Consider the following 27112-nt stretch of genomic DNA (forward strand, 5'->3'; position numbering starts at 1 on the left):
GATCACGCCTCCGTCTCTCTGTTATTGTTGCCCATCTTGGTAGAACGGGCACACGTACGACAATGCCTGCGATAAAGCCCTACCTAATCGGCATTTTACAAATAAATTAACGCAACTGGTTATATATATGTAAAACATGTAAACAGAGTCTATATTGTAGCGGAGGTCAGCAACTTAGACAACGTTATGCGTATTATGCTGATTTAAACAAAAGAAACATACAATTACATACATACCATGGGTCGGCATAATGCACTAAATATGTAGTGCTCTGATCTTTGCATCACTAACTTTCACAATCTTATAACTTAAATTTAGGAAACAATGCATCCCCATTCCCCGAGCAGGAGAAAAAGAACAAAAGAACAAAACAGTATCTTATAATGAGCCAACCTGTTGGCGTCTATGACAAAAATTTAACGATCTAAGATTTAAGTGCACGACGCCAGATTTGAATTCCGAGGTGAATTCCTGTATGAACAAAAATGGGAAGATTCAACGGGTTGATAAGTTCCCCAGCGGGTTAGGGGATCAGAATATACCCGCGGTAGGTATGCCTGTCGTAAAAGGCGACTAAAATGCCAGATTCAAGGGGCTGTGTAGCGCAACACTTTCATGTTGCCAGCGCAATATATAGCCTCTCCAAACTCAATTGTCAACCTCACCTATCCGTGGCGAATCCTGTTTCACTAACAGACGAGGCTCTGGCGACCCCAAGCTCCTCATTGAACTTGAGGGTGGGGAGGGAGGGATGGCCTGAAGGCTTAATGTGGCCACATAAATCGTTCCCCAGATGGTCGGACTAGCACCTTAATGGTGCTGTGTTACCGGAGCGTACCGGATCTGTATCCGGCAAAGGACCATCACACCGATAACACTCCCCAAAGTCTTCGGGGAGTAACTTTATCGCTACAACAAAAACATCAACAACGGGTTGATAAGCGCAATACAAAGCTTTATAGCTTCAGAGCTTTCGCAACCCAATTGTCACAAATATGAATGTATCATACACATATTTAGCTGGCGAGGCTCTGGCGACCCCAAGTTCCTCATGGAACTAGAGGTGGGAGGCTGGATGGGCTATAAGATTTAATGTAGTCATATTAATCGTTCCCGAGATGGTCGCGGTGGTACCTCAATGGTGCTTGTTACCGGAACTTACCGGATTTATATACGGCAAAGGACCAACAAAAAAACCTTCTGGGAGTGTCTTTAGCGGTAATACACAACAATAAAAACAACAAAAATGGCAATGTGCTACATGATATAACTCCTGCGAAACTTCAGAGATCTTTGGGGATTTCCTGCTTAGAAGGAAAGGCCATTGAGAGGGCCCTGCTGGCATTGGGAGTCGAATTTTTTCTGGTAGTATTCATCACTACACTGCTGAGTGGCAGCTTGATCATGGGGTGTTGGTAGGAGCTATGATTCAGAGAAAAGTGAGAAGAGGTAATCCTTAGGAAAGTGTTCCTTCCATCTTGCTTTGGGTCACTGTTGTGAACGACCAGCTCCAGGACCGACAGCGTAGAGGTTGCCAAGTGGCTGAACGACTTTTTACAGGAGTACGTGGGACATTGAACGCAGTGGTGTGGTAGTAGCGTGCTCCGCCTACCACCGATGGTTCTGGGTTCAACTTCCGGGCAAAGTAACATCAATAATTTAGAAACAAGGTTTTCTTCAATTAGAAAAAAGTTTTTCTAATCGCGGTCGCCCCTCGAAAGTGATTTGGCAACCACTCCGACTGTATTTCTGCCATGAAAAGCTAATCACTTAAAACTCATCTGCATTGTAGATGCCGTTCGGAGTTGTGGATGCCGTTCGGAGTTAGCATAAAACTTGTAGGTCCCGTCCCCCAAATTTGTAAAAAAGCTTAAAAGGGGCGCGACGAAAATTGGAAGAGAACCTCTTTCCTAAATCGTGCTACGTGGGACATTGATTGTCTGAACCATGAGAATAAGATGTCAACTCCAGTAAAACAGGACGGGTTATACTAACGAGGAGGTATAGCATTCCTGAATTTGGACAACAGCCGGTCTTTGCGACCAGAGATTGGAGGGTTTAGCAAAGTTATTTTATCCGTGTTAATTTAACCGTTAACGGACCAAAGTTCAATGGGAGTTAATGCAGTGGATGGCTTATTAATCTTTAAGTAAATCGTTGCCACGCAGCGATGCGCCAAAAAATTATAAGCAAGTATAACTGTTACAAAATGTGGTAACACAACGGCCCAAAAAAGTATCCAAATATACTTTTCATACTTTTGCTGGGCACGGACCACCCAAACTAACCTAACCGATCTCTCCAGATTGATTACGGGGAGCACACTTCTAACGCCTGTGTCCTTCCACGTTAGATCAGGCTACTCTGAAAGTTTTTGAGAGCAAAGTTTTTTTGAAAGATTTATGAACCTCTGGGCGGTGCGAGCACCAAAAAAGACTTAGTAATAAACTTCATAAGCTTTATGCAGATATCGACATCCTTGGCTAGGCCACGTTGTGTGAATAGATGAGGTACTCCGGCACGGAAAGTATTTTACCCGGAAGCCACATATTTAGCAACAGAAAGTGTGAGACAAACACACCGTTTTCAGAACCACCTGCAGAACGATATAAAATCACTTAAATTTTTCATTTGGATTCAGGTGAATTGAACATTAAAGTTAGTAAGTAAGAAAGTAAATAGGAATAAAAGCGAAGTGCACTGTGCCCAACTATGCTATAAACATAAGAAAAGATATACACGTACGCATGGATTGATTGACTGTCACTGAATAAAAAAATTATTGTATTTTGTATTGCTACTCACGCAATGTTACAGTGCCAAAACGTGGTGCTGTAGTTGTCAAAGGTACAAATATACATAAACATATGCATACACATACCAATATACTTATAGGTATAGGTCTTCAACGAATGCCCCTGAGTGTACTCGTAAGTGCTCAAGTGACCAACGACGTTGTTGTTCATAATGCCGGTGCCCATTGTACCTACGACTTTAATAAAAATTTGTGTAAAACGCTGGCAATTCAGCACTATTTTTGTGGGGTGAAGAGGTGCAGCAGAAAAAGAAGCGGGCGTAATATGATCAATGCTGTACGCATTCTGCAGCTCATATCAGCGTTTTTTTTTAAATTTTAATACGAGCAAACATCGACGTATGATATGTACGTATATATGTATTAGGACGGGTCGAAAATTTACAATCATTTCAATTTGCAACCAATGAGTGTGAATCAAAGATTTTTTTCTTTGTGATTGTGAAATTTACAATCTACAATCAACTTCATTGTAAGCACTTCGTTTAAATTAACCTAGTTGCAATGCATTTTGTGGCGCAATAAAATACTGTGATTGCAATCATCAAATATATAACGTCGATATATCGTTTGCACTCCTAATAGTTTTTTAAGGATTTTGTATTCCTCCGATTAAGAAAGCTTGAAATATACATACTTGTTAACATTTCAAAATTGTTACTACTGAAGGCCAACAGCTGTTTAGAGGAAAATGTAACCCGGGACGGCGCGATAACTGTAATTCTTGTACCGTACTCATTAAAACAATCCTTACAAAAACAAAATATATAGGTTTTGTAAGATTGATTGCAACACAAATTTTGTATAATCAATGATTTTAGCCGAGCCATGCGCGCAACTAATGATTGTAGCTGAGACATTATTGCAATCACTTTTACACTAATTATCTTAGATATTAACTGTCATGCAATCAATGATTGTGTAAACAGCAATTGTAAACAAAACGTCATTACAATCAAATATATACTTAGAAGTGATTGTAGATAGTTATTTTTACAATCATAAAAAATAATCAACCGATTTTGAAAAGAAAAGATGGTTATAAATAAAATCACAACATCTTCAACCGAGCTTTAAGTCGATGCAAAGATTTTCAAAAGATTCGAGCGGCCTTAGTAAGCCACGCGCTTTTTTTTAAGATAGTTAAATACAATTTTTATGTCAACCTTACGAAGTTGCGCATATAAAATTTTGGAATTGTAGCCTTATAAATGACGGAAATATCCCGTTGAGTATTGAATTATCAGAGAAAATTTTTTTTACAATAGTATTAGTCGCGATCAATAAAGTAATGTGCCAAAATTCTGATAAAATCGATAGTGGCTACCGAAAAAGTCGTATTTTGTTTCGTGAAGTTCCCTAAATGCCTCTCTGGATCCACCCATGTTAGCAGGTTTGCACTGTAAGCCGACGAAATGAAAAATGATAACTGTTCAACTATTTTGGTGCATTATTTTATTTTATTTAGAATATTTGAAACAAATATCAGCTTATGAAACCGAAATATGTATATAAATTTTGTATCGCGGATTTTGAGTTCTACGACCCGCTCTAATATATAAAGTATACATTACAAATAGTACAAAGTCTTACTTCTAGTATGCACATATCATTGTATGTTATCGTAGGTTAAAATTTATATCTATGTTTATAAAAACATGTACAAAGGTGTAGCCAAGCTGCGGTTAATGGTGGAAGCAAAATGATGTATCGAAAACTCAATCGAAAATCGTGCTATCTCAGCGACTGGTTACAAATAACACACATTTTTGAAGAACGCCTCATCTCAGAATTTGTTTCAAAAATAAGCTACTATAATACATTTTGCAGAAGACGTCTCTTTCTACTTCCTCTCTACTACTGATGGCATGGTGCAATTCTGTTATAAACGCTGAGATCTTCTAAGCGGATAATTTCAAGTTCAAACTTAACTGATTAAAACTCGAAAATTAATTGTCAAATTGTTGTGCTAGCAAATACTTACAACCAATTCTAGCTTATTGAAAATATTAGAGTTATTTCAGTTGTTCAGAAAACCTTTCATCGAAAGTCTCAAGAGTTTTAAACTTGCCATAGCAAAAACTATGGATGAGTTATAGGTTTTTTATTGAAGATTTGTCGGTTTGTTATCGATTTATAGCGGGATCCGGCAGAGGGAAAAAGATAGCTCTCTCGCAGTAACGTACAGTTCTCGGCAAAACAGAGCTCGAGAGTGAAAGCTTGGAGTGGGCCCATGAGGCGGTAGAAGTAGGCCGAAGGTAATTGAAAAGTTTTGCTACGAGAAACCTTCGGTACTGGAACTCGTACGAGGCTTCGAGCGACATGATGAAGAGGCAACGTTGGTGTGACGATGATACCGTGCGAAAACAACGAAAGCTTGCGGTGGCTGGAGGAAGTGTTTCCCAACCTCCCATAGCAAGACACCAATGCGCGGTTTGAGGTTGTGGATAGAGTGCAGATCCACACGATACCAAAAGTTGAAGAGTGGTGAAGTCGAAGGATACGCTGCGACTTCTGCAGAGTCAGAACCCAAATATATCGACACAGGGTTGGAATATACTTACTGTTTATCGGCCAAATCGTCCAAATAAACAAGCAGGCGGAGGATATATTGTACACTAAGCTTGGAAAAATGTCTTGGAGCGCAGGCAGAATTTACATGCGACTCACATGCGAGGCAGCTTAAAAGGACCTTGAAAGCCTTAAAATAAGGGACAGGTGGAGGATATGGTCGTCACGACGAAAGTGTTGAAGTGGCGAATCTCTATTTTGCTAAATCCTGCAAAGCGATTTGCAGGAAGCCAACAAGGCAGTGTCCCTACATACATATGTTGGTCCAACATACAGCAATGTTGTTGATATTAAAATTAACTCTGAACGTGATATATCAAGATATGATTGGAGAGTCCTTGATAGGCGATCCTCCTCAGACCATGCGTATATCGGCTTCAACATCCCATGAAAGATGGTAGGGAAGAGAGGAACATTTAGATACCCTAGGACAAGGGGCTGCAGATGATTCCAGGAATATTTAAAAACAAAACTAGAACAACCCAAAGAAATTTCCACAGTAGAAGAACCGGAGGAATCCAATAACTTTCTATCAAAAAGGCTTATGAATGCGTACAACAGAAAATATTCAGATGAAAGCCAAAGCCGCTAAGGGGGAGAGATGATGCAAAAGAGCTAATACTTATACTTTCATCACGGCGCGGGTAGTGCCATTAGCGTTTTTCAGGCGGAAGTACTGGCCGTAACCAAAGCAGTAGAAACACTGGAAAATATGGCTTAAATTGCAGCCGTGTCTACTTTTATATTGGCAGCCAAGCAGCAATTAAGGAAATAATCTCACATAGCACAACATCTAAAAGTGTGTTAGACTGTCATAGGACAAGGAGATGCCGAATCTTTTTTGGGTCCCAGGGCATATGAGAATAAATAGGAATGAAAAAGCGGCTGAACTAGCTAATAAGGGCGCATCCCTTGAAGCTTGCTCCGTGAACGTCCCAATAAGATTGGGCCAGATTAAGAGAAGGTGAGAGGTGCACGTGATCTACCAAGCGGAAAAGCGTGGGCTGCAAACTGTCGAAGACCATGTGTGGGTCTCACAACGTTAGACCTACAAAGTTATTCCTATCATTAAAAACAGAGGACCGTAGACTCATGACGGGTATTCTGCTGGACACTGCCTTCTGGCGTCACAAAGCTTTCAATTAGGCTTGGCCATTGATAGCAGATGTAGAAAGTGCGAGTTGGATGAGGAAACAATAGAGTATGTTTTGCACGTGCCCTGCGCTTTCCAGGCTAAGACTGAAATTGCTCTTTAACAAAGTCGTTAACCTACTAGCTTAACTTTCAATCTTCTTTCGGAGATCACTCAAAGAACTTTGTCTTGTTTATATCCTATTCGGCGTCTTCTTCGGCTACCTCATCATCTGCTCGGTATTTCCATAAAGTGAAAGTATTTTGAGTAACTCGCGCCATGTTGTTGAAGGTTTGATCCACCACAGAAGGTCTAGGGTTCAAGGCCCAGGAAAGGCAACATCAAAATCTTAAGAAAATTCATATTGCAAATGCCATTCGGAGTCGGCATAAAGCATGAAGGTTCCCTCCTGCCAATTTGTAGAAAAAATTTAAAAGTAGCACAAGGAAAATGTTAGTGAAGATGAAAATAATTTAGGTTATGATCAGTTTTAGGTGACGCCAAGTTTCCAACTTGAAGAGTCTAGCGCATGCCACAGACCCCTCATTTCCCTTTAGGGCTACACCCATGCATATAGATCTGTATACCCTATCAATTTGTTTGTATTTTTTTCTGTTACTATCACTGAAGTCGTCGTTGTTGCGATTGCCGGCATTCAAGCTGTCGTTTTCGTATTGTACAAATTGGCGCTGCTAAGTTTTGTTGTTTAGCGCATACAGACATACATATACTATATGTGGATTAAGCTGGGTTGATTTACATGGACGAAAGTTAACCCATATCGCGCCCTTGGTTTTTCGATAGGTTCTGGGCTCAGGAAAAAAAGTTGGACTAAGCATACCCAAAAAAATAATTTTCGAGCCTGCAAAATTTGGGTTTTTTGACTTTTTTTTTTTGATTTTTGAGGTTTTTTTCATGAGCTACTTAAAAAATTTTCATTTGATTTTAAAATTTTCATGTATACCCTGTCCGACTCAAAATTGTCCGCTAAAAACTTTGGCGATAACAGTTTTTTGAAAAAAAAACATATTTTTTGGGTTTTGAGGAGTGTTTTGGTGAAAAAATTTATTTTTTCGCCAAACGTGCAAAATTGCTGCCGATGAAAACGAATTTGTCTCACTTAAAATTATGCGGTAAAAACGTTGACATTAACGGTTTTTTAAAAAAAATTTGTTTTTGGTTTTTGGGACTTGTTTTGGTGGAAATCGATTTTTTTCATTTTCAAGGCTCCAAATCATTTTTATGTATATGTTTCCGTTAGACACACCAATAAGTATACCAAAATGATCAGGGGACGAGCTAAGTTGATTTAGCCATGTCCGTCCGTCCGTCTGTCCGTCCCGACCGGATCGGACCACTATAGTATATACCTCCCATACAATCGGTTGTTCAATAAGAGGGTTTGCGCCATTTCTGCCTCATTTTAACAGCTAGCAACATCAAATTTTACCACAAGCTTACGTATTGGGCATAGATGTTTGTCTAAAAAAATCGTCAAGATCGGACATATTTATAATAAAGAGAGTAAGAGGTTTTTCATCATTTTTTTCGAAGTCGATATTGCGGCCACTGTGGTGTGATGGTAGCGTGCTCCGCCTACCACACCGTATGCCCTGGGTTCGCACCCGAGCAAAGCAACATCAAAATTTTAGAAGGTTTTTAAATTAGAAGATTTTTCTAAGCGGGGTCGCCCCTCGGCAGTGTTTGGCAAGCGCTCCGGGTGTATTTCTGCTATGAAAAGCTCTCACTGAAAACTCATCTACCTTGTAGATGTCGTTCGGAGTCGGCATAAAACATGTAGGTCCCGTCCGGCCAATTTGTAGGGAAAATCAAGAGGAGCACGACGCAAATTGGAAGAGAAGCTCGGCCTTAGATCTCTTCGGAGGTTATCGCGCCTTACATTTATTTTTTATTTTTTTATTGATGGGTCTAACGGAACATATACATAAAAAATGATTTGGAGCCTTGAAAATGAAGAAAATCGATTTCGACCACATCAAATCCCAAAAACAAAAAAAAAAAAATGTTTTCTAAAAAACTGTTAATGCCAACGTTTTTATCGCATAATTTTAAGTGGGATAGGAGCTATGAGACAAATTCGTTTTCATCGGCAACACTTTTGCACGTTTCTGAAGAAACCCTAAACAAAAAAAATGGCAAAAAAATAAATTTTTTCACCAAAACACTCATCAAGACCCAAAAAAATATTTTTTTTTTTTTCAAAAAACTGTTATCGCCAAAGTTTTTAGCGGACAATTTTGAGTCGGACAGGGTATATATGAAAATTTTAAAATCAAATGAAAATTTTTTAAGTAGGTCAGGGAAAAAACCTTAAAAGTCAAAGAAAAAAAGTCAAAAAACTCAAATTTTGCAGGCTCGAAAATTAGTTTTTTGGGTATGCTTAGTGGAACTTTTTTTTCCTGAGCCCAAAACCTATCGAAAAATCGATGGCGCGATATAGGTTAATAAACCGACCCAGCTTAATGTGGATGCTTACATACTTACACCATTACCCCAACACATTACTCTATCACCTGGTCTTGAAACAATAAGCTTTCAGTTATGTTTTGATTTCAGTTATCGGTGCACGCGAGCTCTTTTATTACCGCTAGATTCGAAAAAAAACTACTGTAAACAAAAAGCTCATCAATACAATAAAACTTATCAAATTTGGCAACTCATTATAGCTTGTTTTAAAGCGGGAAGGCTATAATGCTGTAATATATGTTGATACAACAAAAACAAAAAATAAACATTGCAATAAATTAATTGAATTTGAATCACGTAAAACCAAATTAGATCAATCGTTCAATTACAAACTCGTGCGTTGCAAATATTGTTTTTGTTGGTTTATTTATATAAAAAAGTGCACGTAATAAAATCTACGTTAAATCAACGCAAGCGCAAAGAAAAGCGCTTGTAATTGTGTAATTAAAGAAATTTATAAAAACTAACGATAAAAGTTATCACGTAAAAATAACACTATTAATGCATCTATAATATCGCTTGTAAAGTACATATTATCTCTAATAATTTAAAGCGTGAGTGAAATTTAAATATCTAGTTGATTAAAATAAAAGAATTTTTTAAATATTCGAGGTATTCCATGCAAACTCATCCTATTGATCAGAGCTGCTCAACCCCTATACAGTTATAGCACTTTGTTTTGGCCTGAATCATAGGCACAGATACAAATTTGCACTTCAAATATGATGAATTTCATATCAAAACCGATATGCTTTAAATTCGACCCCCTCACATTTTGATGAAATTTTGCATACGGGTACATTTTACCCATACAAATACAACCTCATTTTTAGAAATAGCATTTTCGAAAAAGTGTGGGTGTGGCAAGGTGTCAAAATTGTGAAAAATGCGTGAAAATGACGGTAATAGGTACCCTTGAGCTGTGATAACTAAGGAATGGCTCAACCGATTTCAAAGATCTCAAAGATCTTGGTACCATTGGAATGGTATTCGAATCGGCTTTCGAAAATATTGAAAATATGAAAAATTTTTTGTTTCAAAGATAAAATTTTAAACTTGAAAAAAAAAATTCAAAGGCCAAGTGTTTTAAAATAAAATATGTTTTTATTAGAAAGGTCTATTTAATATATATAACATATACAAAAACTAAAATAGCGTTTTTTTTTTTCTTTTTATACTCAGTTGAGCAGAGCTCACAGAGTATATTAACTTTGATTGGATAACGGTTGGTTGTACAGGTATAAAGGAATCGAGATAGATATAGACTTCCATATATCAAAATCATCAGGATTGAAAAAAAATTTGATTGAGCCATGTCCGTCCGTTAACACGATAACTTGAGTAAATTTTGAGGTATCTTGATGAAATTTGGTATGTAGCTTCCTGTGCACTTATCTCAGATCTCTATTTAAAATGAACAATATCGGACTATAACCACGCCCACTTTTTCGATATCGAAAATTTCGAAAAACAGAAAAAGTGCGATAATTCATTACCAAAGATGGATAAAGCGATAAAACTTGGTAGGTGAGTTGAACTTATGACGCAGAATAGAAAATTAGTAAAATTTTGGACAATGGGCGTGGCACCGCCCACTTTTAAAAGAAGGTAATTTAAAATTTTTGCAAGCTGTAATTTGGCAGTCGTTGAAGATATCATGATGAAATTTGGCAGGAACGTTACTCCTATTACTATATATATGCTCGATAAAAATTTGCAAAATCGGAGAACGACCACACCCACTTCTAAAAAAAATGTTTGTGAGTCAAATTTTAACAAAAAATTGAATAACTTTACAGTACATAAGTAAATTATGTCAACACTCAACTCCAGTAATGATATGGTGCAACAAAATGCAAAAATAAAAGAAAATTTCAAAATGGGCGTGGCTCCGCCCTTTTTCATTCAATTTGTCTAGGATACTTTTAATGCCATAAGTCGAACAAACATTTACCAATCCTTGTGAAATTTGGTAGGGGCTTAGATTCTGGGACGATAACTGTTTTCTGTGAAAATGGGCGAAATCGGTTGAAGCCACGCCCAGTTTTTATACACAGTCGACCGTCTGTCCTTCCGCTCGGCCGTTAACACGATAACCTGAGCAAAAATCGATATATCTTTACTAAACTCAGTTCACGTACTTATCTGAACTCACTTTGAATTGGTATACAAAACGGCCGAAATCCGACTATGACCACGCGCACTTTTTCGATATCGAAAATTACGAAAAATGAAAAAACTGCCATAACTCTATACCAAATACGAAAAAGGGATGAAACATGGTAATTGGATTGGTTTATTGACGCAAAGTAGAATAAAATGAAAAAGTTCTGCAGGGCGAAATAAAAAACCCTTGAAATCTTGGCAGGAATACTGTTCGTGGTATTATATGTATAAATAAATTAGCGGTATACAACAGATGATGTTCTGGGTCACCCTGGTCCACATTTTGGTCGATATCTGGAAAACGCCTTCACATATACAACTACCACCACTCCCTTTTAAAAGCCTCATTGACACCTTTCGTTTGATTCCCATATCGTACAAACAAATTCTAGAGTCACCCGTGGTGCACCTTTATGGCGATATCCCTAAATGGCGTCCACCTATAGAACTATGGCCAACTCCCTCATAAAATACTCTTTAATACCTTTCGTTTGATACACATGTCATACAAACACATTCCAGGGTTACCCTCGGTTCATTTTCCTACATGGTTATTTTCCCTTATGTTGTCACCATAGCTCTCAACTGAATATGTAATGTTCGGTTACAACCGAACTTAACCTTCCTTACTTGTTGTTTTTAAGTTTTTAAAAACTAAACTTGGAAAAATTACAAAGACCAAGCATTTAAAAACAAAAAAATGCTTTTCAGTGTAATAAAAATTTCCTCAGTATACGATTTCGATAGCCGATTAGAATACCTTTCCAATGTTACCAAGATCTTTGAAATCTTTTTTTTACAACTTTAATACCTTGCCACGCCCGCAATTTTTCAAAAATAAAATTTCTAAAAACGAGGTGGTGTTTTTATAGGTAAAATGTACCCGTATGCAAAATTTCATCAAAATCTGAGGGGGTCCGGTTCAAAATGTGCCTTTTTGTTTAGGTTTTGATATAAAATTCATCATAAAACAAAAATGTTCAAAGCACACCCATATACCCTCACATGCATATAAGTAAAATTAATATGGAAGTTTTTTATATTAATATGTTAGTACAAAGCAAAAGCGCTTCGGTATAAAAAACAAATTTACATTAAAAAATTTACAACTAAAAATTATTCCCAAATATTATGACACTAAAATAAATTTTTATTCAAAATTGGTTCATTAAGAAAATTAAAATTACTCCAGCCATTTCAAGGTTTGGCCTTGGAATTTGAGATAAGACTTGGAAACTTGCATACGCCTTTATTTTGACATTATATTAATGATATTAAAAGTCATGATAAGTCACATATGCTCATCTTGAGATGTTCGAGACCCGGAAATTGGAAGAGAAGCTCAACTTAAAATCCCTTCAGAGGTTATGGGGCCTTACATTTTTACTTTTTTTTTAATTTTTTAAGCATGAGTAGCTCCCATTGAACTCATATCCTTGCCAATCATAGCTTGTTCGATAGCTTGATTTGTGGCATTATCGAAAGCCCTTGAGATGTCAATAAAGCTCAATTATGGTCCACTTTTAGACTCCAAAGCCTTTACAATTTTTTCCGTGTGACTATGAATAGCCGTCTCCGTGGATTGTTTTGACTGATAGGCAAATTGAATCCTACACAGAGACAGTTTGTTTGGGTTGACCTCCCTAATATCCTGATTCAAAACTTACTCCATACCCTTTAGGAGAAACGAACTGAGGCTGGTTGGTCGATACGACGACGGCAGCTGCTCGGGTTTCCCTGCCTTTAGTATGAATATTACCTCAACCTCTATTCATCTGTTCGGAATGTCGCCGAGTAGTAGAAATACCTTAAGTTGGGTTGGATAAGGTTGTGTACACACGGATAGACCCTATCTGGTATTGGTGACTAGAGCGGGCTGAATGTAGACAAAGCCCATTCAACTCGCTTGACAATGGTGGGTTTTTTGCTGAGCTGTTTTTCTCTACCACTAATGGTTGGCAAGCCTCCCCTTACATCTGAGTGTTGATGGGTTTCTATACAGTCCGGAAAGTGAGTTTTAACTTTAAAAAAAATTATATCAGTCCGAAATGTTTTTTTTTTCTCTCTTTAATGTATTCCAAGAAACGAAATGGCATGTTCACGATAACACATTCGTAAGTACAACAATTAATCAATTCTAAAAAAAGAAAAATAAACAAAGAAATACCTACCATATAAACAAATTATTCATTGGTGTTAAACACTTACCTACAAAATAACAAAATTCTTTCATTAGATTTCATTAGAAGCAATTCTAATTGAGTATATTCAGTTAAAAGTTAATTGAAACAAGTAAGGACGGGACTGTCTTCGGCTGTGCCGTAGACTTCATACCTTTCATGAATGGGGCTGAACAATAATCTTATCCCGTTCGTAATCTCCAAATAATCGGATGTATAAGATAAGAAATATATAAAAAACCCCCTTATCTGAACGATCGGTTGTATGGGATATATATTATATATAGCTCCGATCAAAATTATTTTTACAGGAAATCTTCTATGATATATTAGAATATATCACCAAGTTTCATGTTTTTATATTGGAAACTAAGGGAGAAATGGCCAAAAATCTTTCTATCTGAACGATCGGTTGTATGGGATAGGTATATAATATATACATATAGCTCCGATCAAAGTGATTTTTTCAGGAAATCTTCTAATGATATATTAGAATAAATATCACCAGTTTAACGTTTTTATATTGGAAATTAAGGGTGAAATAGCTAAAAACCTTTCTATCTGAACGATCGGTTGTATGGGATTTATATTATATATAGCTCCACTCGAAATGATTTTTTCATGAAATCTTCTATGATATATTAGAAGAAATATCACCAAGTTTAACGTTTTTATATTGGAAATTAAGGAGAAATTGCCAAAAATCTTTCTATCTGAACGATCGGTTGTATGGGATATATACTATATGTAGCTCCGATCAAAGTGATTTTTTCCGAAAATCTTCTATGATATATTAAAATATATATCACCGAGTTTCACGTTTATAATTTCTAAATTAAGGGAGAAATGGCCAAAAATCTTTCTATCTGAACGATCGGTTGTACGGGATATAACTATATATAGCTCCGATCAAATTGATTTTTTCAGAAAATCTTCTATGATATATTATTTATTTACAACTTTTGTTGTTATATCGGCCTACTGATTTTAAGATCGCGGGTTCGAATCGAGCTCAAGGCCTAACAATAATTTTTTATCATTATTATTGTTATCATAAATTTTTTCTTAATTGAAAAAATTTTTAAATTAGAATAGAAGAAAGAAAAAATTTAGACAACTGCCAAAGCTCGTTGTATAGATCCATTTCGGGAACTGCTAAATTCCTTCATCGGCAACGTTTAGGCGCCACTGCTATAACCATTCAGCCATCACAGCGGTTTTTTGTTTGCCTTCATTAATCCTACTTCTATTCTGGTTCGTGCCAATTGATATTCACAACACTGCGACATCTGTTGCAGAATGGATGTGAAAATTGGACTTGTTTGATGGCAATGCTGCCATAGTGTCATATTTTATTGACACTTTCCCCGTGCTCTGGGATGTATTAACAACTTTTGTTGTTATATCGGCCTACTGATTTTAAGATCGCGGGTTCGAATCGAGCTCAAGGCCTAACAATAATTTTTTATCATTATTATTGTTATCATAAATTTTTTCTTAATTGAAAAAATTTTTAAATTAGAATAGAAGAAAGAAAAAATTTAGACAACTGCCAAAGCTCGTTGTATAGATCCATTTCGGGAACTGCTAAATTCCTTCATCGGCAACGTTTAGGCGCCGCTGCTATAACCATTCAGCCATCACAGCGGTTTTTTGTTTGCCTTCATTAATCCTACTTCTATTCTGGTTCGTGCCAATTGATATTCACAACACTGCGACATCTGTTGCAGAATGGATGTGAAAATTGGACTTGTTTGATGGCAATGCTGCCATAGTGTCATATTTTATTGACACTTTCCCCGTGCTCTGGGATGTATTAACAACTTTTGTTGTTATATCGGCCTACTGATTTTAAGATCGCGGGTTCGAATCGAGCTCATCTTAAAATCAGTAGGCCGATATAACAACAAAAGTTGTTAATACATCCCAGAGCACGGGGAAAGTGTCAATAAAATATGACACTATGGCAGCATTGCCATCAAACAAGTCCAATTTTCACATCCATTCTGCAACAGATGTCGCAGTGTTGTGAATATCAATTGGCACGAACCAGAATAGAAGTAGGATTAATGAAGGCAAACAAAAAACCGCTGTGATGGCTGAATGGTTATAGCAGCGGCGCCTAAACGTTGCCGATGAAGGAATTTAGCAGTTCCCGAAATGGATCTATACAACGAGCTTTGGCAGTTGTCTAAATTTTTTCTTTCTTCTATTCTAATTTAAAAATTTTTTCAATTAAGAAAAAATTTATGATAACAATAATAATGATAAAAAATTATTGTTAGGCCTTGAGCTCGATTCGAACCCGCGATCTTATTATTTATTTATTTATTTATTCATATTATAGTCTAGGACAATCAGAACCTCCTTACAGGCTATTTACTAATATATCTTAACTAATAAATATAAAATATTCAAATAATTTCATTCAATAGCAGTTTAAACCTAAATTTATTTAATGCAAAATCAATATCTATAGAATACAGCAAATTAAACTCCCTCATTGCCCTAGCAATTGGAGAGTTGGAAGCATAAGTCGTTCTAAATCTATCTAACCAGAAAAAATCGTGACATCGAAGGGTTCGCGATGGTACATTGAACCGTATACGTTCTAAAAGATAGGGCGAGTCAACCGTCCCATTGATGATATCATATAAAAATGTCAATGAAAGCATTGATCTTCTACTCACTAAAGATTTAAGGTTAATTAAAAGACACCTAGAACTGTATGTTGGAACAGGGTCCTGAAAACGCAAAGACCGGAGGGCAAATCGCAAAAATATTTTTTGAATACGCTCAAGTCGGTCTATATGGCAGGCATGGCACGGCCTCCAAATGAAAACAGCATATTCTAGTTTAGACCGCACTAGGGTTGTAAATAAAAGTTTTAAAGTATAAGGATCACTAAAATCCATACTGAAACGGCGAATGAACGCGAGTGTGGAATAAGACTTCGCAATGACATAATTAATCTGACTGTGGAATAGAAACTTCGCATCAAAGACTACACCAAGATCTGATATTTCATCAACAACCCTCAGCGTAGAGTCCCCAATATGATACGAAACAGGAAGAACATTTCGAATTTTAGCAAAGGTAATACTAAAACATTTACTTATATTTAAAAGCAGACGATTCCGTTTACACCAGTCCATTACGTTATCAAGATCAGCTTGGAGCATAGTGGACTCAGATTGAGTCGTGATTGATGCAAAAATTTTCAAGTCATCAGCAAACAATAAGAATTCAGCATAACTGAAACAATGACGTATGTCATTAATAAAGATAACGAATAATAAGGGACCATACACACTCCCTTGGGGTACACCAGAATTGGCAGTAAACGACCGCGAAAAAATACCATCTACCACAACAACACAGCTACGATCTGCCAAGTAAGATCTCACCCAAGATAGCATACTAGAATGGAAGCCGAAGCCAGCAAGTTTAGATATTAGTAATGAATGGTTGACTTTGTCAAAAGCCTTCGAAAAATCGGTATAGATAGTATCAACTTGCGCCCTCCTATTAAATGAAGAAATACAGTATTCAGAAAATACTGCTAGATTAGTTACAGTTGATCTGCCAGGCATGAATCCATGCTGATTAGGTGAAATCAAGGTCTTTACTGCGAAGAATATTTTATCCTTAACTACAATTTCAAACAATTTCGAGACAGTGGAAAGTTTAGAAATAGGACGGTAGTTGGCAACATTACTTTTATTACCACTCTTGAATATCGGGGTAATAGACGTTACCTTCCAAGCGTTTATGAAATCTCCATTCCTGAGAGATTTATTAAAAATTAATAAGATTGGATACGCAACTGCTGCAATATTTTTAAACAAAAAAGACAGAACCCATCTACATCCATTTGCACTGACGACTTGATCACCGAGATGCCACAAATGACATCTTCAAGAGTCAGGGACAATTGACCAAAATTAATAGGGGTGTCATTTTCCGTATCTAGTTCCTCGGTGAGAAACGTCCCAGTCTCAAAATTCGCCCCGAAAAAATCAGCAAAGAGGTTGACAGCTTCGCCGAGGGAATACGCAGATTTTCCATTGTAAGAAACTTTAGATGGGATACTTGCATCACCGAGTTTCACGTTTATACTTTCTAAATTGCGGCAGGAGTGGCCAAAATCGTCTTATATGAACGATCGGCTGTATGGGAGATATATGTTATAGCGGTCCGATCTTACCGCATCCGACAAATGTCTAATATAATACAAAAATACATCCTTGTGCCAAATTTCATTGAGATATCTTAAAATTTGAGGGACTAGTTTGCGTTCAAACGGACAGACGAACGGACGGACATGGCTAAATCAACTCAGTTCGTCGCCCTGATCAATTCGGTATACTTAATTGTGAGTCTATCTTCTATATTCTCAACGTTACAAACATCGGACCAAAGTTAATATACCATTTCATGTTCATGAAAGGTATAAACATCATATAATGCAAATATTTATTTACCTTTTGACCTTTGCCATTATACTTGAATGAGTATATAGTACGTAGGTATGTAAAAACAAACTTAGTTGCGAATGTGCATTTGCGCAAATACATAAATAAACCGTTATCAAATATTCAAATAGATTTCTTTAAACACTGCAATGTAGCAAATATGGAATTGCCTGTGACCTTTGTGCACCTGCCTTTTCCACGTTTAAATTATTAATAAACTAATCGAAGGTCTAACAAGAGTTAAATTAATTATAGCTACATAAATAAATTTGTACTTAATAATTGTGGGAATTAGGGATATTTACCAAAGAAATCGCTTTGAGGTGTTTCGCGCTTGTTAGTGAATACAAAACTAATATTTAAAATTATGAAAACATTTAATTAAAATTAGTTATCGTTTTGACCTGAGATTTACATCTGGTGCAATGAAATAAACCGGTTTTAGTTTAAAATATTTCAACTATTTGTGTGTCGATAAAAATACTACTAATATACTATAATCTTATAAATAACAAGTAAGGGTGTCTAAGTTCGAGTGTAACCGAACATTATATACTCAGCCTCAGTTTCAATTGTACATTTCATTTCTGATAAATCACTTTTCCAATCCTACTGACGAATAATTTAAACACAAACTATTCCCAAAAAAGTAATGAAGTCTAAGTTCGGCTTTAACCAAAGTTGGATTTACGCTGCTGTTTATTTTACATCTTTGCACATCTGAATTTTATGGGAACATACCTAAAACTTGAAGTTTTCAATATATTTCAATATTGTGAACTTTGTTACATGACGTTCATGTTGTTTCTGTTGTAGCAGTGCTTCGCCCCATCCAATGGGTGGAACCGATCACAAATTGTCACCAATGTCCTCTAACGGGAGTCCAAGGAACCTTGCTGTTTCAACATACCATAATGTGAGCGGTGTTAGAGGCGTTGGTTCCACATTACAATTAAAGAGATAATTGGTGTCATGTGGGGACACATTGCAAGCGGGGCATACATTTAGTATGCCGGGTTGATTCTGGATAGATAAGAGTTTAACCTGTTACAGTATCCAGATCGAAGTTGAGCTAGAGTGACTCGCGTTTCCCTGGGGAGTGTTCGTTCCTTTTCCGCAAGTTTTGTGTACTGTTCTTTGAGTACTGGATTCACCGGGCAATTCCTGGCATAAAGGTCCGACGCCTGTTTGTGGAGTTCACTCAGGACCTGCTTCTTTTTTTTGCTTCATACGGATGAGTTCTGCCGTATTTCCTCATAATGATTACGGAGATGACTCCTTAAGCCCCTGGGCGGTGGTGGCTCATCAATCAGATGTCTGTTGGGATGGCCAGATTTCTAGGTATTCAACAGGAACTGTTTGGTCAGCATCTCATTTCTCTCCCTGATGGGGAGTATTCTCGCCTCATTATGCAGATGGTGTTCTGGGGACATAAGAAGGCAGCCCGTGGCGGTTCTGAGAGCAGTATTTTGGTAGGCCTGTAGCTTCTTCCAGTGGGTGGTTTTTAGGCTTGGCGACCATATAGGGGACACATAGCATGCAATCTGCTGTCCAATTGCTTTGTAAGTGGTAATGAGCGTTTTTTGTCTTTTCCCCAAGTACAGCGAGCAACAGATTTGAGGATTTTATTACGGCTCTGCATTTTCGGTACAATTGCGGCTGCATGCTCACCAAAATTTAGATCCTGATCAAACGTCACACCCAAGATTTTGGGGTGTAGGACAGTCGGTAGCGTAGTGCCATCGACGTGGATGTTCAAAATGGTCAACATTTGGGACGTCCATGTTGTAAATAAGGTCGCGAAGGATTTAGTTGGTTATAATGCCAGGTTTCGCGAGGCGAAAAAGCTGAAGAGATTAGGAAGGTAGCCGTTTATTCTGTTGCAAAGCTCATCGATCTGTGGGCCTTATTGTGCATTCATGCAAATGCTCAGGATGAAAAAAGGAATTGATTTAGCCATGTGAGTCCGCCTGTCTGTGATCGCGAAAGCTTGAGTAAATATTGATATATTAACCACGCCCACTTTTAACATATATAATATTTTGGAAAACACAAAAAACCCGATTATTTAGAGATTAATACACCTGGAATGTTGAAATTTGATCTAGGCCATTTGTACTAGAAACATTTCTTGTTATAAGCCTAACTTGTGTTGTATCGAATTTTGTAATGAGGGATTTGTTTTTTGTTTATGGCTCTAGAAATGTTGCGTACTGTTTGATAGAAATAGGGGCGTGGCACCGCCCATTTAAAAATGTCTTCCAATTTCCTCTTACAATAAAATTTGGTAAGGGAAGTATCATAAACACAATACTATATTTCACTTAGATATAGCTTATTATTCTAGACTACGACCCTTTTAAACTTCTTTTATTTAAAAGTAGGCGTGGTCTTTTCCCAATCCCATCCATTTTTAACACGCTTATATTAGCTTCACTTGTATGTATGCTTGTTTGTAACTCTCTAGGCTAGGCGCGTAAAGAAGAGCTAGATCCATCTAGTGGCAACTATTGATGTGGTTAAACAACTCGCTACAAAACGTGTTGTCCTTAATAGCGAAGAAACGAACCTCAGTGCTACGGTGCTATAAACATCAAATATCTAAGTGGATTGTAGATACTAAAACGGCACCATATTTGCGTATTTTTTAGTATTTTAAACTATATTTACATATATTATTACTAGCAATATTTCCTGCTATAAGGAAAATATATGTACCCAATTAATTTTTCTTTGAGTTCTGGCTCCCGATATCATGATGAAATTTGGCAGAAACGTTATTACTATTACTATATATGTGCTTAAAAAAACTTGAAAAATCGAGTGAAGAACACGCCCACTGTTTAAAAAAAGTTTTTGTAAGTCAAATTTTAACAAAAAATTGAATATCTTGACAGTAAATTATGTCAACATTCAGCTCCAGTAATGATATGGTACAACAAAATACAAAAATAAAAGAAAATTTCAAAATGGGCGTGGCTCCGCCCTTTTTCATTTAAATTGCCTAGAATACTTTTAATGCCATAAGTCGAACAAAAATTTCCCAATCCTTGTGAAATTTGGTAGGCGCATAGGTTCTACGACGATAACAGTTTTCTGTGAAAATGGCCGAAATCGGTTTGAAGCCACGCCCAGTTTTTATACACAGTCGACACGATAATTTGAGAAAAAATCGATATATATTTACTAAACTTAGTTCACGTACTTATCTGAACTCACTTTATCTTGGTATAAAAAATGGCCCAAATCCGACTATGACCACGCCCAATTTTTCGATATCGAAAATTATGAAAAATTAAAAAATTACATAATTCTATACCAAATACGAAAAAAGGGATGAAACATGGTAATTGGATTGGTTTATTGGCGCAAAATATAACTTTAAAAAAAACTTTAAATGGGGGTGACACTTACCATATTAAAAGTTCTGCAGGGCGAAATCAAAAGCCTTTGGAATCTTGGCAGGAATACTGTTCGTGGTATTACATAAAAACTAAATAAATGTAAGGCGCGATAACCTCCGAAGAGATCTAAGGCCCAGATACTCTTCCAATTTGCGTCGTGCTCCTCTTGAATTTCAAGGCAGATGAGTTTTCACTGAGAGCTTTTCATGACAGCAATACACTCGGAGCGCTTGCGAAAACTGCCGAGGGGCGACCCCGCTTAGAAAAATTTTCTTCTAATTGAAAAAGCCTGTTTCTAAAATTTTGATGTTGCTTTTCCCGGGATGTGAAGCCAGTGTCTTCGGTGTGGTAGGCGGAGCACGCTACCATCACACCACGGCGGCCGCCATGGTGGTATTACATATATAAATAAATTAGCGGTACCCGATAGATGATACTCTGGGTCACCCTGGTCCACATTTTGGTCGATATCTCGAAAACTCCTTCACATTTAAAACTAAGGGTCACTCCCTTTTAAAGCCCTCATTAATACCTTTCATTTGATACCCATATCGTACAAACACATTCTATAGTCACCCCTGGTCCACCTTTATGGCGATATCTCGAAAAGGCGTCAACCTATAGAACAATGGCCCACTTCCTTTTAAAATACTCTTTTTATACCTTCCATTTGATACCCATGTCATACAAACACATTCAAAGGTTACCATAGGTTCATTTTCCTACATGGTGATTTTCCCTTATTTTGTCATCAAAGCTCTCAGCTGAGTATGTAATGTTCGGTTACACCCGAACTTAGCTTTGCTTACTTGTTTGTTATAATTCCATTTAGAAATTAAAACACCATTTTTCGGAAAGTTATAGCTTGACATATTCGCCTACGACCCTTTTAAAAGTCTTTGAAATATATACATAAATGTGGGCGAAATATATACATAAATGTGGGCGTGGTCCTTAACCAATCATGTACTCAATCTTATTGCGATCCGTTAATTTTTTGCTTAGTCATAGCAGCAGCGGTGCCATGCCCATTTTCAAAAATATGAAAATTTTCCTATTTCTTTTTTGCAAAGATATAGCTTCTTTTATTCGTCCACGACCCTCTTAAAAATCTTTTATATAAAAGTGGGCGTGGTCCATAATCGATTCCGGTAATTTTTCACTTTCCCATAGTAAAGGCAACCTCTCTGCCGAATTTTGTTATAATAGGTTTTACGGTTTTTGATTTATGATTAATAATATTTGTGAAAAGATATTTTATCACAAGTGGGCGGTACAACGCCCATTTTAAAAAGATTTTTCAAATTTTTATCAAGAGTCTCAATATCAGTCTACACATCGAATTTCAACATTCTAGGTGTATGATTTATTTTATTATCAGGATTTTTATGTTTTCCATAATGTTTAATATATAAATAATAGGAGTGGTCATCATCCGATTTCGCCCATTTTAAATAGCGATAGGAAGTGAGTGCCAAGGAACCCATACACCAAATTTCAATAAGATATCTCAATATTCACTCAAGCTATGGACGAACGGACGGACAATGTCTAAATCAATTTCTTTTTTTATCCTGAGAATTTTGATATATGGAGTCTATATTTATCTCGATTCGTTTATGCCGTTACGATCAACGGATATGTTATCAATGTTAACATACTCTATGTGCAAAGCACGCTTAAAGTAGACGGTTTTTTACTTGTGTTGAAAAAAACTATAAAATAAAAAGAATTTTTTGATACTGCTAATTCTATAAAAAAAATTAACCCCTTCAATTCAAACTAGTGGTAGTAGTATATTTATTTTCAACCATTCAAAAGATCATACATTTGTAAGATAATGAATAAACATTAAAGACTTAAAAATAGTTTAAAATAAATTAAAATTATGGTAGTAACAAACGTGTTGAGTGCCACACTATAATTGACTTAACTTATTTGACATAAAGAGCTTACGAAAATTCATTTTAAACAAGTAAGGAAGGTTAAGTTCGGGTGTAACCGAACATTACATACTCAGTTGAGAGTTATGGTGACAACATAAGGGAAAATAACCATGTAGGAAAATTAACCGAGGGAAACCCTGGAATGTGTTTGTATGACATGTTTATCAAATGAAAGGCATTAAAGAGTATTTTATGAGGGAGTGGGCCATAGTTCTATAGGTGGACGCCATTTAGGGATATAGCCATAAAGGTGGATCAGGGTTGACTCTAGAATGCGTTTGTACGATATGGGTATCAAATGAAAGGTATTAATGAGTATTTTAAAAGGGCGTGGACCTAAGTTCTATAGATGGACGCCTTTTCGAGATATCGCCGTAAAGATGGACCAGGGGTGACTCTAGAATGCGTTTGTACGATATGGGTATCAAATGAAAGGTGTTAATGAGCATTTTAAAAGGGAGTAATCCTTAGTTCCATAGGTGGACGCCGTTTCGAGATATCGCCATAAAGGTGGACCAGGGGTGACCCTAGAATTTGTTTGCACAATATGGCCATCAAACGAAAGGTGTTAGTGAGTATTTTAAAAGGGAGTGAGCCTTAGTTCTATAGGTGGACGCCGTTTCGAGATATCGCCATAAAGGTGGGCCAGGGGTGACTCTAGAATTCGTTTGTGCAATATGGGTATCAAATGAAAGGTGTTAATGAGTATTTTTAAAAGGGAGTGGGCCTTATTCTATAGGTCTCCGCCTTTTCGAAATATCGCCATAAAGGTGGACCAGGGGTGACTCTAGAATGAGTTTGTACGATATGGGTATCAAATTAAAGGTATTAATGAGAGTTTTAAAAGGGAGTGGTGGTAGTTGTATATGTGAAGGCGTTTTCCAAATATCGACCAAAATGTGGACCAGGGTGACCCAGAACGTCATCTGTTGGATACCGCTAATTTATTTATATATGTAATACCTGCCAAGATTTTAAGGGTTTTTTATTTCGGCCTGCAGAACTTTTTCATTTTCTTCTACTTAATATGGTAGGTGTCACAACCATTTTATAAAGTTTTTTCTAAAGTTATATTCCGCGTCAATAAAACAATCCAATTACCTTAACATATTTCATCCCTTTTTTCGTATTTGGTATAGAATTATGGCATTTTTTCATTTTTCGTAATTTTCGATATCGAAAAAGTGGGCGTGGTCATAGTCGGATTTCGTTCATTTTTCATACCAAGACAAAGTGAGTTCAGATAAGTACGTGAACTGAGTTTAGTAAAGATATATCGATTTTTGCTCAAGTTATCGTATTAACGGCCATGCGGAAGGACAGACGGACGACTGTGTATAAAAACTGGGCGTGACATCAACCGATTTCGCCCATTTTCACAGAAAACAGTTAACGCCATAAAATCTATGCCCCTACCAAATTTCAAAAGGATTGGTTAATTTTTGTTCGACTTATGGCGTTAAAAGTATCCTAGACAAATTAAATGAAAAAGGGCGGAGCCACGCCCATTTTTAAATTTTCTTTTATTTTTGTATTTTGTTGCACCATATCATTACTGGAGTTGAATCTTGACATAATTTACTTATATACTGTAAAGATATTAAATTTTTTGTTAAAATTTTACTTTAAAAAAAATTTTTTTTTAAAAGTGGGCGTCGTCCTTCTCCGATTTTGCTAATTTTTATTAAGCGTACATATGGTAATAAGAGTAACGTTCCTGCCAAATTTCATCATGATATCTTCAACGACTGCCAAATTACAGCTTGCAAAATTTTAAATTACCTTCTTTTAAAATTGGGCGGTGCCACGCCCATTGTCCAAAGTTTTACTAATTTTCTATTTTGCGTCATAAGTTCAACTCATCTACCAAGTTTCGTCGCTTTATCGGTCTTTTGTAATGAATTATCGCACTTTTTCGGTTTTTCGAAATTTTCGATATCGAAAAAGTGGGCGTGGTTATAGTCCGATATCGTTCATTTTAAATAGCGATCTGAGATGAGTGCTCAGGAACCTACATACCAAATTTCATCAAGATACCTCAAAATTTACTCAAGTTATCGTGTTAACGGACGGACGGACGGACGGACATGGCTCAATCAAATTTTTTTTCGATCCTGATTATTTTGATATATGGAAGTCTATATCTATCTCGATTCCTTTATATATGTACAACCAACCGTTATCCAATCAAACTTAATATACTCTGTGAGCTCTGCTCAACTGAGTATAAAAAGATCTCTATACTTTAAGCTGGTTTGCAGATACTTAAAAAAATTAACATAAACTTTACCACGCTTGCCATGTCCAAAACTTTTTCACCAAAACTAGCCAACCGGTAATCATTGTAGACTGGCCAAACACCGATAAAGTGGTGAACATTTTCATCATCGCCTAGGTTGCCTACTGGACATATTGCAGTTGTTACGTTCTTGAAAGATCTCGCACTAAGCTTCAAGAGACCACCTGTCGCACGGAGAATTAAGCTAATGGCATACGCTGAATGTTCGTCGTCAAAATATGTAACGCTCACGGGAGCCAAGTAAGGGTAAAGATCATGTGTGGTAGAGCCTTGAGCGCGATCCACATATAGTTTAAACTCTTTATCGACTAGCTTTCCAAGCAACAAGGAAGTGAAGTCGTTAAGGAAAGCAGGAGAAAAATCGGTTAGTGGTTCTAAGCCCGCTCTGAGTGATAGCTGTTTCCAATTTTAAACCCAGGGTGCATCTTGCCGTATGCTTTCCTCAGCAAGTATACGTGGAAGCCTGTTCGAAGGTAAACTAAGACAACGTACTATATATAACATGTGCGCCCGAAGTGTGTGGAAGAACTGGGGACTATACGCGTTTCTAAATGCAACATATAGTTAGGTGTGTTCGCAGACAAGAAAATAAGCTTCTTTATGAAGAAACGTAAGAGTTTTTCTACCTGTTCATGATGGTCCCCACCCCACACCTGCGCGCCATAAAATATTATTGATCTTGCGGCAGCATACAAGATTTTGATTTTTTTCGAAATACAGATTCGAGGGTTATTTAAACAACTCACCATGTAGCGCATATTGCGGCTTTTGCCTCGCCAAGCTTTGTGTCTAAGTGTTTAGTGAAAGAGAGTAATTTAGCATTATACCCAGATATTTATACTCGTTCACAGTTTCGACCGGATTATTTCCAAAAAAACCACCTATAGTCAGAGGGGAGCCTGCCACCCTTCCTAAAAACAAGGACTTTTGATTTGGACAGGTTAACTTTTAATGCCCACAGCTTGCAATACTCATGCAAAGCATTAATCATGCTTTGCAGATCTACAGCCGACTCTGCTAACAGTACCAGGTCATTGGCATACATCAAAAGCTTGATTTTCATATCCGCCACTTTAACCCCACCTGGGAGGTAATCAATTAAATCATTGAGATACAGGGAGAACAGCACCGGGCTTAGTAAACATCCTTGCCAGACACCCTGATGGACTGGGAACGGGCTAGAAAGCTTTCCATTATACCATACTTGACTCGTAGTATCCCCATATATAAGGCGTACGATTTCAATCAAATGACTGGACAGACCATATGAGGCAAGCTTATATAATAGCGAGCTACGAGGGACAGTATCAAAGGCACATGAGAAGTCTACAAAAAATACAAAAGTTTTCCTCTTCAAAGTTAAAATTAACGATGCTTGTCAAATTAAATATGTTATCGATGGTTGAATAGTTCTTACGGAAGCCCGCTTGGCATTCTGTTAATATACTATGACAATCAATCCACGCATTAATGCGGCTTAATAATATGCCGGTAAATATCTTATACAATGTATCCAGCAGACACAGCTCTCTATAGTTACTCGAAAGACAAGGATCGCCTTTTTTGAACAGCGTGATAATCACAGAAGAGGAGAACGAAGTAAGGACCTGGTTTTTAAGAAAAATAAAATTAAGCAG

General features: G+C 37.0%; 1 protein-coding gene across 5 annotated transcripts in view; it reads left to right on the forward strand.

The window, feature by feature from the left end:
* Aldh-III (Aldehyde dehydrogenase type III) overlaps nucleotides 1-27112 on the forward strand; it is a 659088-nt gene that overhangs the window by 524991 nt on the left and 106985 nt on the right. For 4 of the 5 annotated variants that reach the window (XR_010951341.1, XM_067776412.1, XM_067776416.1 and 1 more), the window contains exon 1: nucleotides 9099-9559. The exons of the other annotated variant lie outside the window; for it this stretch is intronic. The gene's annotated coding sequence lies outside the window, so the exon portion shown is untranslated. Of the gene's footprint in view, nucleotides 1-9098; nucleotides 9560-27112 lie in introns of those variants that run through there. 5 annotated transcript variants of the gene reach the window in all.

Source organism: Eurosta solidaginis, chromosome 3, assembly GCF_040869045.1.
Source record: "Eurosta solidaginis isolate ZX-2024a chromosome 3, ASM4086904v1, whole genome shotgun sequence".
Taxonomy (NCBI): domain Eukaryota; kingdom Metazoa; phylum Arthropoda; class Insecta; order Diptera; family Tephritidae; genus Eurosta; species Eurosta solidaginis.